Source organism: Canis lupus, chromosome 10 (genome assembly GCF_003254725.2).
Source record: "Canis lupus dingo isolate Sandy chromosome 10, ASM325472v2, whole genome shotgun sequence".
NCBI classification, from domain to species: domain Eukaryota; kingdom Metazoa; phylum Chordata; class Mammalia; order Carnivora; family Canidae; genus Canis; species Canis lupus.
In genome coordinates, this window is record NC_064252.1 from 31,446,623 (window position 1) to 31,461,064 (window position 14,442).

The 14,442-nt window shown below is 46.2% G+C and overlaps 2 protein-coding genes across 5 annotated transcripts in view; one reads left to right on the forward strand and one right to left on the reverse strand.

Moving 5' to 3' along the window:
• Positions 1-14,442, forward strand: part of SYN3 (synapsin III) — a 452,538-nt gene that overhangs the window by 162,534 nt on the left and 275,562 nt on the right. The window lies entirely within an intron of this gene.
• Positions 1-14,442, reverse strand: part of TIMP3 (TIMP metallopeptidase inhibitor 3) — a 57,970-nt gene that overhangs the window by 14,181 nt on the left and 29,347 nt on the right. The gene's annotated exons all lie outside the window — the stretch shown is intronic.

Here is a 14,442-nt window from a genome sequence, read left to right on the forward strand (position 1 = left end):
ACCAATCTCCTGAATTGGAAGGATTAGGTAAGATAATGCAGGTGAAACACCACCATGTCTCTAATGTGGTATATGTTACATAAACATTATTACTATCATTATCATCATCATCAAAAGTGGAATGGGCTTATCCTGGAAGAACTGCTGCCATTAAAGTAGCTCCCATTTATCACATGCTGTGTGCAGTAATACATTTCATTTATTCACTCCTCAAGACCACTTACAAGGGCAGTATTAACATCCATATTATACAGACAAGGAAACTGATAAAGAAGTGATGCCACTTCCTCTTCTGAGCCTCAATTTTCTCCTCTGTAAAGAGGGTGTAAGTCTGTCTACATCAAAGAATTGGAAGAGGATTAAACAAAAGATCTTATGAAATTTCTTAGTACCAACGTCTGGCAGAAAGGAGTTGCTCGGTAAATATTAATTGACTATGAACAGGAAAATAATTAGATCCAATGTGAGGAAGGCTGGAAGACAGGCATTTATTACATGCGGTGAAAACACAGAGAAGGGAAAGATTTACTTTAGTTTATAAGAAGCTATGCATTCTTTTTATATTTTATAGGAAGGAGAAGCACCCAGTAGCTGTCTTCAGATATTTATAGAACTTGCACATGGAGAAGTAATGGACAGATCTTAAGACAATTCAGAAATTGAAGAGAAGTTGTGTTCATTGGCTCAACCAAAAAAAAAAAAGTCATTTAATAACTAAAACTGGCAACACAAGGGAAGGGGCTGCCATAGAGTGAGAGTGTCTCCATCAAGGGGTTCTGGAAGCTCTCATGCTAGGACTTGGCCCAGAATGGAATGGATTTTGCATGTATAGCAACCATACTTTGAGTCACAAATTGAACTCTTCCAGCTTTAAGATCCTGTCACCCTTTTCTTACCTCCAGTTGCACTAAGCCCTCAAAAAGAGTAGGTACCCAGTAAATGCCTGTTAAACAGAATACCCTTCACTTATACACACACACACACACACACACACACACACACACACACACACACACCTGCCCACCCATTCTGGTAGTTCTGTTATCCTTCCCCATTTCTATGTTTCTCAATTAAGTGACTTTAATATCTTAATTTAAACAAAACAAAACAAAACAAAAAAACCTTTTTTAGGAACCAATCCTGCCATCCCAACTGGATTCTGTCCTGTTCCTCCCCAAACAAGTTTGGATCCTACTCTTCCAGTCAGACATGAAGTCAAAACCCAGATGAATCAACAGCCCCTCCAGACCTTCTTGCCAGGGAGGCTAAAACACAGAGCCCATTGGAGAAGTTAGTAATTTAGCCGAGGCAACTCAGATTGGGAGGAGGTGAGTGGCTGTTTCCAAGTCTGCTGTAAAAACGAGAGGTTGGCAAAATTCCAGGCCAAGCTCCCTCAAGATTCTGCCTCCACTTCTGTGTCTAACTTTGTAGCAGCATCCTCGGCAGGGAGCCAGGCTCCCAGAGGCCCAGGGACTATTTCCTCTACAGTAACTCCCACAGTCAGGTTGTAACAGCTTAACTGTTGGGCAGAGAGCATATCTGCCAGGACTTTACTATTGATTCTTCCTGAATTGATTTGGCTCCATCCTCTGCTGCTTCATTAACACAGAAGGTAAACTAGCAAGTTGAGTCTCTGCCTTAGAGGGGAAGAAATAGCAAAAGCAATTTTTAAAATAGCAACTTCTACCCTTTCCTGGCTCAAAAATGGCTGGACTTCTTTTAAATATAACATGTCATAAGCAGACCTGTCCCATAACAACAGTAGGTACTAGGTACTTCTGGAAGCTTCTGCATACACAGTGAGCCAATTCCTTCCTTACCCTGAAATGGCCTGAGCTTGGAACCTTTTCATCTGAGAATAGTTCAATGAAAAAGGAGCAAGTTTCTGTAGTCAGGAAGCCACATTTGAGTTTCAGTTCCACCATTACTATGGCCTCAGGCAAACCCCTGTGTCCCCGACCTCCTTTCTCCTAAATCTTTCTGATTGTCTTGGTCCAATGCCCATCACGTGGCTTACAAGAGATGTCCCTAATTCTAGTGGAGGAGCAACAGAGCAGAGCATTGAAGAGCCAGGGCTCTGGAGCCTGACTGCCTGGGTTCGAATCCTAGCAGCAGTGCCACATGACCTTAGGGAGGTTATTATGCCCTTCCTAACCTATAGCAATTCCTCATTATCCTCATGCTGTGAGGGTTACATTCAGGCACTGAAAATGCTGTGTTTGCTGTCACCCCTGTTAGAGGACCACCACCACTGTGACTTCTGTTGTTACTCGTCTATCTGAGCATCTTTAGTTTCTAACATACACCATAAGCTAAGGCCTAGGAGTTCTCTCTAGGATGGGAAGAGAGGCAAGCTCCTCAAAAATATCTGGCCATGTAAAATTTTAGGGAGGGAGCACACATAAACTGGTCAGAACAAACGTAGAGGTGTTTTTAAGTCTGGAGCACTCACCAGACTTAAAATAGGGACCTGTCCTATCTCATCACCCAGATGTAACCCAAGAGCAGCCTACCAGGACCAAACTCGATCACATGGCTATAGTCCAGAAAGGCTGGTGGAGAAGGCCTAGCATAGAGGCCACACTAGTGTTTTCTTTATAAAAACTAAACTGAACTAAACCGAACTAAAATTAAGTAACATTCTGCTCTCTCAAAGAGATTCACAACGTCCTTCCAGAGTCAAAACACCAGCCAACCTCAAATCTGCCCATTAGGTCTGTGAATTAATATGTCTTTATTTGCTTCGGTTTCTCCTCTGCAATGCAACTGTGTGCTATTTTGTACTTTCTTATTTGGCAATAAGGGTGCTCCTGAGGCATTTGCTGGCCTGGGGGGCCACAGTGGGCAGGGGAGGTAAGGAAGGTCACAGTTCTCCAACAACAACAGAAGACAGTTTCCAAACTTAGACTGGCAGCATGTGGTCTGTTCCTGCCACCTTGGTGGAGTGGCTAGAAGCCAACTTTACAGATGGGCTGGGCTAACAAAGGTTTTCTTTATTCTCCTTCACGATGGAACATGGCCCCATACTGTCTACTCAGTGTCCCCCAGCAGCTAAACCAACATGGGTGTGAGCTGGGTTGGTGTGCTGGTGGGGGTGATGACGAGAAATAGAAGTCCCATTTCCTGCCTCCACAGAGCAGTCTAATGGGAAGACAAAGTTTAAAAGTTCATGGCTAGAGAGCTAATCTCCAAGGTATGAAAGCACAAGTCAGAGAAAGGGGCAATGGTGGACAGCCTGAATCTCAGTCTTGGAGACTCTTATGCTCCTGGGAAAGGAACCTGGGCTTCCGGGGGTATGGAGATCGGAGGAAAACAGAGTAGAGTATTTTAACTTAAAAGTCTGTAAGAAGAAACTGACCAGGCTATGTGTGCTTATGTAATTGGCACATAGATCTGTAAATATGTGTAGGGTCCTCTTAAAAATATCATATACCTGAGGATCCAAGTAATAATTTTCTTTCTTTAAATAATTTCTGTGGGGAGAGCTACTAAGAGTTTACAAAATCACGAGAAACAAGGCACATCCCTTCCAGAAATATAATTGTATGCTGCTGGCCCCCACCTCCATCCATAGCAATGTAGAACACAAGCAGCACAAGTTTTGAACAAAAAATAATTCCAGTGGCAAACAAGACTCAGTTTCCAGTGCAGCTTACTGCTGTGTCCAGAAATTGCACATCCGCGACTCATCAGCATATTCAAACGGGGACAAGAGCCCATGAGAAAGCCCCTGACTCTCACCCTCTCCTCCTACCTCCCATGCAACGACCTTCAATCACACCCAGACCTTTCTGCCCAGATCTGATGGTCAGACTTTCCAGCTAGCAGGTTGGAAGGCAAAGTTTGGCTGGGTTTTGGATCAAAACCTTAACTGAATTAATGTATATCAACTTAGACATGGATTCTGCCCGTCTTACATCTTAGGGTCCTGTTGAAAGCACTGCAGATCCTCCCCAGGGTAGAGGAGCTGATGCAGCCATCTAGTGAGTGACATACTTTCAGTACCACACACATGCCCCCACCATACACACACTCTGTCCCATTCCTGTCTCTCTGAAGGCCCTGTGGAATGATTTTGCTGACTTGAGGTATGGTTTTTAGGAGGACAGTGAGGCTAGGTAAGGCACATGTAGCTAGCAGGTAGAATGAATTTCTGCAAAAGCAGAAGTTACTGTTAGTGTCAACCTGAGGAAGGGGAATGTTCTTCTGATGGGATCCTAGCAAGCAGGATCTAGGTAAGCAGAAAGGCCCAGACTGTGGGCTCACCTGTCTTCCTGGATTTGGACTAGGAAATAAAGAGCAGTTGGGAAGTGCCTGATACTCACTTATGTTTATGTCCTGGTTGCCATCCACATGGGCTGCTCTGGGGCTGAGAGCTCATGACAAAGACAATAAGCAAGGGACCCACAGCAAGGCAGGCCCACAGCCCATCTGGCTCACCCCGTTAGGCAATTCCCTGGTCCTGTGCCCCATGGAGAATCCTGCATTTTAGTCAATCCAAAGAGGGCAGAGCCAGGCTCCCTTGCTCCTCCAGCTGCCCACCCATTCATTAACCATCAGCTCCCTGCATTTCATTACATCACATCAGTAAGTCTAGAGGAGAGGGAAGGACTAGAACACACCGATAAGCCCCTCCCCTGTGCTGACAGGTGCTTGCATGCCATCCTGCTCTGTTCTCATGATAACTCTGTGAGATGGCTATTACTGTCCCAGTTTTCCAACAATGAAAAAGAAGATCAGGTACCCTGAGGGTGGTTTTGCATCCCAGCAAAACAAAAAATTGGTGGGTCCCCCAGGAAAGTAGACTGCCTGAGGCCTTTTCATGGGATTCATACTGATTGCAAAACATTTCATAATTTTCTGTACCTCCCCAAGCCCACTGTCAGCTCTGCTAAGGATCTGAGAAGTGGATTGGTCCCTAGGAGGAAGGCCCCCCTGATAAGCCTCCAGTGACCCCCATCCCTTTGACCACCCCACAACTCTGTCCCAGTCACTCACACACGTTCCCTCTGATTAGTACTAAGAATCTACAAGTAATCACCATTAGCAATAGAATGGAATATCATCTGTTTAGCATACTGTGCTCCCCACCAAGGCTTTTAAGGAAGAAAATAAAATAACTTAGAAACCACAAAAACCTGACAATCCCTGAGGTTTCTCACAACACTATGAGTCTGAGGTTAATTAGGCTGATTAATTAGATGAGACAATGTATATGTAAAAAGGCACTTTGTAACCCTGAAGCTAAACAGATGATATACTATTATGTTGCTGATGGTGATTCTTTGTAGGTTCTTAAATGTGCTAATCAGAGGAAGACAGCAAGAGACCCAATTCAGCATTTCCTCATCCCCTGAGGATCTTTGGTATCTTATCCACCTCCAGTGACCCTTTCCAGAGTTCTTCACAATTTTCTGCTGCCTCTTTGGGGACACTTTGATGATGTCCATCTTTGAGGAAAAGGCCTTAGGAATTAAGGGTGGGTGGCAGAGACCTGAAGGCCTGCCCTAACTGGATCTTTCTGGTTTCCAGCCCATTTATCACCACAACCCCAAACCCCAAAAAGCCTCTCTACAAAGACCCGGAGGTTAAACGGTCAGATCAAGGAAGCCCCTGGAGAAGTGGCTGTGAAACACTGGAATAAACAGGCATGGAGTGCATAGGCCTGGATGCAGTCACTGCCCTGTCACTGTGTAACACTGGGCAAGTCACTTCCCATCCCAGCTTATAAATTGGGGTGATGATTACCAACCTCAAAAGCTTCTTTCCATGACCTAAGCTCCTTCTTTCACTCCTCCAAGCAGCTCTCGTCAAGATCACTTTTGACCTCCACGGTGCTCAATCCAGGCAGTGGTGGGTTCTTCGTCCAACTCTTACTTACACCCAACTTGTGGCTTCATACCATCCATACAACTGGTAGCTCTCATCTTTGTAACCTCCAACCCAGAACCCCCACAATGTGAGTCGACATTTAGTGTATGTTTATACTTGGAGGCCTAATAAGACATCTCCAACTCAACCCATCCAAAACCGAGCTCCTGAAATGCCCCTCCCTCAGCCCTGGTCCAGTTACCTTCCTCATTTTGGAAATAGCCCCATTCCCCTACTCCTTGTTCACCACCCCAAATACCATGTCAGGGCCTTTGCCCTTGTAGATCCCCTGCTAGAACACTCTTCACTTCAGTAGCCACATGGTTCCCTCCTTCATCGACTTTGAATATCACCTGGCCAGGGGGCCTCCACCATCCCCCATCCCTTCCTTCATGCCTTCCCTGTAGCCCTTGGCCAGTGTTCCTGTGCTTCACAGCCCTGACCACCATGACATAGTCTCTATCCATGTGCTGTTCTTTATTTTACTAACTACTGTAGCCTGAGCACCCAGAGGAAAGCCTGGCACCTAGCAAGTCCCTACTATGTATATGCTGAATTCATGAAGTTAAAAGGGCCACATGGAGGGTGATTAAAAAAAAATAATAAAGATAAATAACTCCCCTGGATAAGCTCTGGCCTATGACCAGAGTTTCTGAGCCATATTCCATCAGAAGGGGATAATAGCAGGTCTCAGTTCATAGGGCCAGATAAACATCTGTTCAAGAATCATTTACAAAGTACTGTGCTAGGCTCACGGGGACAAGGAGATAAATGAGGCCCCGAGGAATTCAGGGGCTGGGTTTTAAAAGACCGGCCAGGAAATAGGTAAATGATATTCAAATATAGCAAACACGGCAGTCTGAGTAAGAACAAAGAGAGGGCAGGGCACAAAGAGGGGTGAGGCCTGACCAAGGGAAGGGGCATCTGGAGCTCCCCAGAGGCGACAGCGGATCTAGGCCTAAGTGCATCCCAGAGAAAAGATTCAGTACGCTTTATCTGAATCCAGAGGAAGCAGAAGCCTGGACCAGATCGGGTGGGGAGGGTCTAAGGAAGGAGCTGGGAGGGAGGCCGAATCTCAGCCAGACTCTGAGCAGAGCCAGGACTGACTTCCCGCCTTTCCAGGAAGATGGCCCTGGAGAACAGGAGAGGTGCAGGGAGGGGCAGCCAGTGAGGAAGAATGCCCCTTGGAGAAGTCTCACCATAGGCTCTCCCAGAGTCCTACCCTGATCCCCTGAGGGCACTTCTCCTTGTCAGTTTCAAAGGCCTTTTTTGTTGCTGTCAAAGCCACAACCAGACATGGAGATGCACTCCCAATCAAGATAGGGAGTCTCCAGTTCAAAGCCTGTCCTGACTAACTCTTTCCGTTAAGTAAAAATATTAATCTTGGTTTTATTTAAGCAGGTTTTTTTGGCACGGAATGAACCCCTGTGGCTAAAAATAAACCCAAATACACACACACACTCAGAAAAATCTGGAGAGCTGCAAATCATTTCAACCCAAGTTTCCATCTCAGAGAAAGCTATTAAAAGCGGGAGGATATTAAAACCTCTCTGCACAGAGCCTCTTTTCTCAGGGCCTGCCTTGTGTTCTAGGGTCCTCAGGGCAAGGCTGTCCCGGGGATGCCCTGTCCCGGGCCTCCTGGCAAAGGAGGAGGAGGGGCCTTTGTGAGCTTCTAGCTCTCACCTTGCGAGCATTGTGGGTTTCTGCTTGAGCAGTCCAGGAAACATGCTGGGGCCTCAGCCGACGTCAGCTGTGTATGAAATGAAGGGGCCCAGAGCGGCAAGCAAAGGGAACACAGGCTCAGAAAGGTCAAATTGTCTGGAACTTTGAGATTATCCAAAAGGAACACAAGCAAAGTCTATAGCTTACCCCAGCTTTCATGTTTTAAGTGGCAATCTCAATTGTAAAGTATTAAGAGACAAAATGTAAGAGTCACCACCTAGGCATATGTCCTGACTTGGTATTAATACATTTCATTTGCAGTATAATCATTTTCAAAGTCTGCTACCCTCAATTTCTTCCTGTAGCCACAGCCAGTTTGGGAGAAAGGTATGGATCACTTGACCCAGGACAGGGTAAAAGTCCTAGTACTGGTAGGTTCCTGGATTCAGGGCTGACTTACTTGGGGAGTGAGGACCATCAAAGAAGGGAGGTGGTGTTCTTGTGATCTGGATTTCTAAAAGGTTGGTAAGGTGACTACCCTGAAGTATCCACTAAGCTTTCGAATTGTTGAGGCTTTCGTTGTGCCAAGGGCAGCCAGAAGGGGAATATCAGTACCCCAAAGCACAAGAAATAGGAAGGGAGATGCTTCCCTATAGCTTCACCCCCATTCTCTCAGGAACAGATGGGATCAACAACCCTACCCACAGTCCCCCAAGCCTCCCTTGGTTTTGCAATGTAACAGGATTATTTTGAATAGCATAGTGATATATACAGGGCTCTCTGGGGTTCGGGCCTCATCTCAAGTCCCACCACTGCAAAGCCTCTAGCATCCCCTATTGCTTTCCCCCACCCCACTACACTGACCTGTCCTGTGATGCCCCTTGTCTCAGTGACAATGACTTTCTCCCCAGTCGTCTGCCTACGCATCTGTTTCCCTGCAAGACTCATGTAACTGAAATGCCACCTCCTCCAGAAAGCCTCCTGCCCAACCCAGGCCACACTAAATCCCTCCTGTCTTCTCAGCTTCCTTTCTTCCCAAAAATGTTCTACTTTAATGGTCAGTTGCTTGGCACTCCTTAGCCTGAGTTACTAGACAGTAGGCCTGTATCTATGACCCCAGCACCTGACAAGGTGCCTAGAATATGGCAAGGCTTCCCAAAATGTTTGTTGAATGAAGAATGAGGCTACTGGAGGGAATTAAAGGTAATATAATAAAGGGAGACAGAGATGGCTTCAGGTTCAGGCTCTTGGAGTATGGGTCAGGCGTCTGAGTCCCTAAAGATCATCCAGAAAAGAAGAGAGAGAGGCATGTAAAAGTGTGATCTGAGGGACGCCTGGGTGGCTCAGTGGTTTAGCTCCTGCCTTTGATCCAAGGGCATGATCCTGGGGTTCCGGGATCGAGTCCTACATCAGGCTCCCTACGTGGGGCCTGCTTCTCCCTCTGCCTGTGTCTCTGCCTCTCTCTCTCTCTCTCTCATGAATAAATAATAAAATCTTTTTTTAAAAAAAAAAGTGTGATCTGAGAAGCTAAAATGGGCCCCTAATCTCCAAATGCTGAAGATTCATATCTAAAAAGAGGTGAGTCATGGGGTCCTGTTAGAAGAGGCCCCAGTTAACAAATGCCTGTGGAGGTAGAGCAACCAAACTCCACCAACAGATGAGAACCCAAGGCTCAGGCTCAGAAAGGAGGTCAGTGAGACCACCTTCTTATTCAGTCCCCCTCCCTCCTCTTCTTCTTCCTCTTGTCTCCTTGCTCTCCTCCTCCTTCTCCTTTCTCCTCTTCCCTCCTCCACCTCCCTTTCCTTCCATCCTCCTTCCTCCCCATCTCTTCCTCCTTCTTTTATTCCTTCCTCCTTCCTTCCCTTCTGCTCCTCCTTCATCTTTTTTTTCCTCCTCCCTCCTCTACCTTACTTCCCTTCTATCTTCCTCCTTCCCCATCTTCTCCTCCTTCTAACATGAGTATTTGGAATAAATTCATTCATCCACTATTATTTCAGAAGTGTTTGACTACATGCCTTGGATCCTCTGCTTTGCCTTGGGGATTCAGCAGTCAGCAGGTAGATGAGGTCCTACCTTCAAGAAGCTTATTTCTGTCCTGAGACAAAAAGATAAGTGGTTATATACTAGGGAGCCACAGCAGCATGTATTGGACACCCCAGCTAAGCTAGGTAATTTCTGTGCTTTGGGGTATTGACATTCCCCTCCTGATCACCCTTTACAGAGCAAAAGCCTCAGCCATTCCAGTCATGGTTAGTGAATACTTTGGGGTAGTTGTCTTACTAGCCATTTAGAAACCCAGATCACAGAAACACCATCTCCCTTCTACAATGGTCCTTATTCCTTAGGTAAGACCCTGGTGGTACTATGGATGCGTGTTATGGGGAGACATCCTGCCTGAGCTAGGATTTGAGAAGTCAGCAAGAGTCAACCAAGAGAAAGAGAATGAAAAGGCCTTCAGCTCAAGAAGGGAGCAGAGGCAGAGGCAAAGGCCTCGGACCTGGAAAGCCTAGCCCATCAGAGTGACAGAAAGTAGGGTGTGTGACAAGGGGCAGGGGACAGTGGAGGCCAAGAGGCAGGCAGGAATGCCCAGCTTTGTATAGACTGGGTCTTGCTCCAACACATGTCATTTCTCAGGTGGGCAACATGTGCCCAAATGGGTGCCTAATGGTCGGCTGATAGGAGAGCCTCAAAGCCTCAAGAAACCCCTAAAAACAAGTTCAGTCCTTGTTTGCCCCACTTTGCATCAGACCCACCAATGGTCCCATTCCATTTCACATTTTGTTTCTGATCTTCAAAGTTAAGATTTAAGGAATCCCTGTCTTCCCCAACACCCTCCTCCCAAACCCCTTAACCTCTCCCAGTGGTCTTATCTTGGGTGTTTTGGCTGGCTCAACTCAGCATGTGCCAGAGCCTGGAGGCATCCCGACCTCTAGAAAGCTCTACCCCACTTGGTTCAAAGGCACTGACCTGTTCACTGTCATGCAGGCACATAGGTCAGGAGTGCTCAGAACACAACCCCCTGCTAAGTGCTCCAGCCCTCCCCAGGGGCCCATGGGAAATTTTATCCCACACAAGAGGCCACCAGAATAGCAGCCTGGTCTTCAACCATGGACCCTTTGAAGCAGTGCCCAGAAAAATACCGTGCTGACGAATGGTTCTCAGAACTTCGAGCTTTCAGGTCAGGTCATTTTTGTGAGACCAGAACGGCTGGCAACATCTCAGGAGCTGTCTATAGTATTTTATTTTTCTGCTAATTGGGATTTTGTTTGCTAGGAGAGTCGAGGGACTCCAGGATAGGTCCAGGAATGGAAAAGCCAAGGAACTGTGAAGCAAAGGGACCTCCCTCACTTGTACAGCAGACCTGCAGATGTGTCTTTGCAGACAGACAGTGAATCTGTTCTCAAAATGCAGTGAGGATGGATGGGAGACTTTGTTGTGGTTTGCGTAAGAAGCAATGTCTGCTCTCCTCTCTGTCTCTGAGGATTATTTAGCACAGACCCCAAAAAGAATGTGGTACATTTATAACTTACCCTTGGGTAGCTTTTAAAATAGCCAAGGCTTCCCCCTTCTCTCTTTAATTTCCCTAACTTCAGCCAGGAAGACTGTGGACACCAGGTGGACACAGCGCGGGGAGGGGGGGGGGTCCCATAGAAAGCAGGTGCTTCCCTGCCCAGCTGACTCAGAACCTTCCAACCAACTCAGTACCCAGGTAGTGGACACTCAGGCAGAAACCGGTATGAAGAAAAACAAGGCCAGACTATAGATCTTCAAGCCCCAAGACAGTTATCAAAGGTAGCTAATGTTGAAAGTGTGGAGGGATGGCTGGAGATACGATACAAGTCCCTTTAAGGAAGCCAACCTTTGTTTTAAGGAAAAGAAAAAAGTAGAGTGCTAACAGCTGCCCTCTTTGGTCAAAGGGGGTAACAGCAAAATGATAAAGCCTGTCCCTGGTAGTTGCATACAGCCTGCCTTAGCCTGCCAATGTGACAAGAAATGGTGTCAATGGTTAAAAAAAAAAAAAGAGAAAAGACTGACCACCCACCGAACACCTTCTGAATGCAGTCCATAGTGCCTTAGCCTCTTGTGCATTTAGTAAGTATTTCTTGAGTGGCTGCTATGTGCCAGTCTGTGTCAGGTGGACACAGGTGGTGGAAACAGTGAACAAAACAGATGCACCTTACAAATATTATAGCTAAGCCTTAAAACTAACTTGCAAGAACATTATTTCCATTGGGTAGATCAAGAAAACAAGACTCAGAATAGACAAGAAACGTGTCAGAGGTCACATAGCAAGAAATTAAATCCACAAATGCCTGCCAGCAAAGCTCATCTTTCTACTGCTTGATATTTCACAAATCTGAAACAATCAGCCAGTCAAATGCATCAGACATGCAGAATAAAGGAAAATTCTCAAGGCTTAGTTATCAGGGAATGCATAAGCCATAGATGGTGAGAACCTTATGGTGGGGTTAACTCCCCAAAACAGAGAAGTCCAGTAACCAGCCTAAAGCCCCATAGTTTGGGGGTGGGGAGCACAGGCCTTAGCTCCAAGGAGAGTGGCAAGGAGGAGACAAGTCAATTTTACTGGACATCTGATTGGCAACCCTGGTCTAACAGCTCAGGTGCAAGGCCCAGGGCCTTTGTACATGTCATTACCTCTGCCTAAGACCTTCTTCTGCTGCCCTTTATTTGGCAACTCCTATTCATCCTTCATATTTCAGCTCCAAGGACACTCCCTCAGAGGAAGCTTTCTGTGACCCCTCCCTCAACATCAGACTAAAACAAGACCCCTGCTAAATATTGTCATATTCTTTAGTTTGAGGGTTTGTTTGGAAATTCATTTGAATATTTCATTTCCCAGCATTACACACTAAATTGGGATCATGACTTGTTTTGCTCATCATTATATCCCCAATACCTCACCCAGTGCCTGGAACATAGTAGGTGCTCAGTAAATGGGTTTTGGGTGAAGGAGGATGTCTTTTCCATCCTGGCACCTATTCATTGCATCCCGAAAACCTCCTGCTCCATCTTCCTCTACTATACAGCTGCTTTACCCACTGGCTACAACTGTCCAAGGCCAGTTCCACATCTATGAGTTGGCCAAGAAGAAATGTGTTGAGTTTTAAATGTGGAAAGAAAAGAAGGGGAATAGAATATGCAAGGGCATGGTAGTCAAACTGAGTCTAGAGTGTGAGAGGTAACATAGCTAAGGGACCCTGATGACCCCAGCTGGCAAGAAGCAGAGGATACTCATTAGTTCGTTCTACCCCAAGGAAATGTGAAGTTCCCTGGGTGATAGGAACTTGAATGGGGGACTTTTCAGGACTGTCTCACAATCTGGGTCTGTAGACAATGATGCTGCTTCTCTGTCCCCAGGATCCTCAGCCCCTCAGATCCTCACTTGGTACAGTTCTGATAACCTTTCACTGGCCATGCTCAGGTTTATGAGTATCTTGGATAATGGACTTCTGAACCCAGTCCACTGACTCATTCCAGTTGGGCAAGATGCATAAACTCTTCAAGCCTCACTTTCTTCATTCTGAAGAAAAGAAACTATTACATTTATGAGGATGAAAAATAATTAAGATGGAAACCACCTGGCAAAGTTTTCTAAAGTAAACCCAAGCCCCTTCTTCTCCCTATCCCCCCAGTTACTCCCTAGTGTGCAGGTTTATTCCTTCCCAACAGAGTTGCCCATGAGCGCAATGAGATCACTGAATGTTAACATAGATAACCTCAAAAGTGGTTTTCATATCTCATGGGGATCTCTGTCCAGCTGCTGGGATGGCACCCTGCACCAGACCATACCTGAGTCATGTTTTCTGGTTCTGTGAACTACCTAAAGTGCCCGTCTCCCAACAAAGTAGGGGTCTGGCTGCCTTCCGCATCTCTCCTCCTCTGAAGAGGGCTGATAACACTGCATGTGCCTGACCATAGGTAGCCCTGTTGCTGGATTCTGGGCAGCCCTCCGGGCAAGTTCCCATGCCACAGAGCATCCCCAGCACAAATGACCTCCCCTGACCACCCCTGCCATACATCTGAAGGCTGTCAGGGCTTCCTACTCTGTCCATGGAAAGCTCACACTCAAAGGTGGGCTAAGATAGTCTCTGAAGCACACCCCCAACCAGTGCTCTTAGATGTTCCTGACTGGAGTAACACAGAGCCAATAGGAACACGTTATCCTTGATATGCCAGGGCTCTCAGAGAATAAGAAATGAGAATATCGGAGATGAACACGTTTGGCCAGACACTTCCACAAAAAAAGCAGAATAGTCACTGGGGGCAGTGCCACCTTTTCCTACTGATAAAAATACTGTTGTCATTAATTGTAATGCTAATTATAAGACTGTGGTTAATTACAGTAGGTTCATCAATTAAGCACTTACTATGCACATTCAGTGCGAAATGCATTACACAGATTTGAACCTCGTTAAGACCTTATACAGTAAGTCTGTCATTAGCCCCATCTTGGAGAAACTGAGGCTTGTAGAGAGTAAGTGACTTTCCAAGATCATGTAACTAGAAGTGGTGGGACCAGCATGCCAATCCAGGGAGCCTGACTCTGAAGTTGCTGCTTTTCACCACTGGGTCCTACCTCCATTGCAGAGCACACGTTTGACTACAGTGCAGTGGGACAGGCACACTTTGCAGGCTTGAGGCTCTAGGTTGAGTGAAACCTTCAAAACCATGCAGTGTAACCTCCTCTGAAATTCTGTACAGTCTCATCGCAGGATTAATCTAGCAACTATGCAAATATCTATAAGCTAGGTCACCTAGCTGGTGCCATGTTGAGCCATATTTTGACCATACCAAAATTATTTAAGCTGCCTCTCTGTGGCCTTCCCCCAACTGGTTGACATTGTAGGCTTACACAAAACAAGATATTTGAACAGCATGGTCATATTC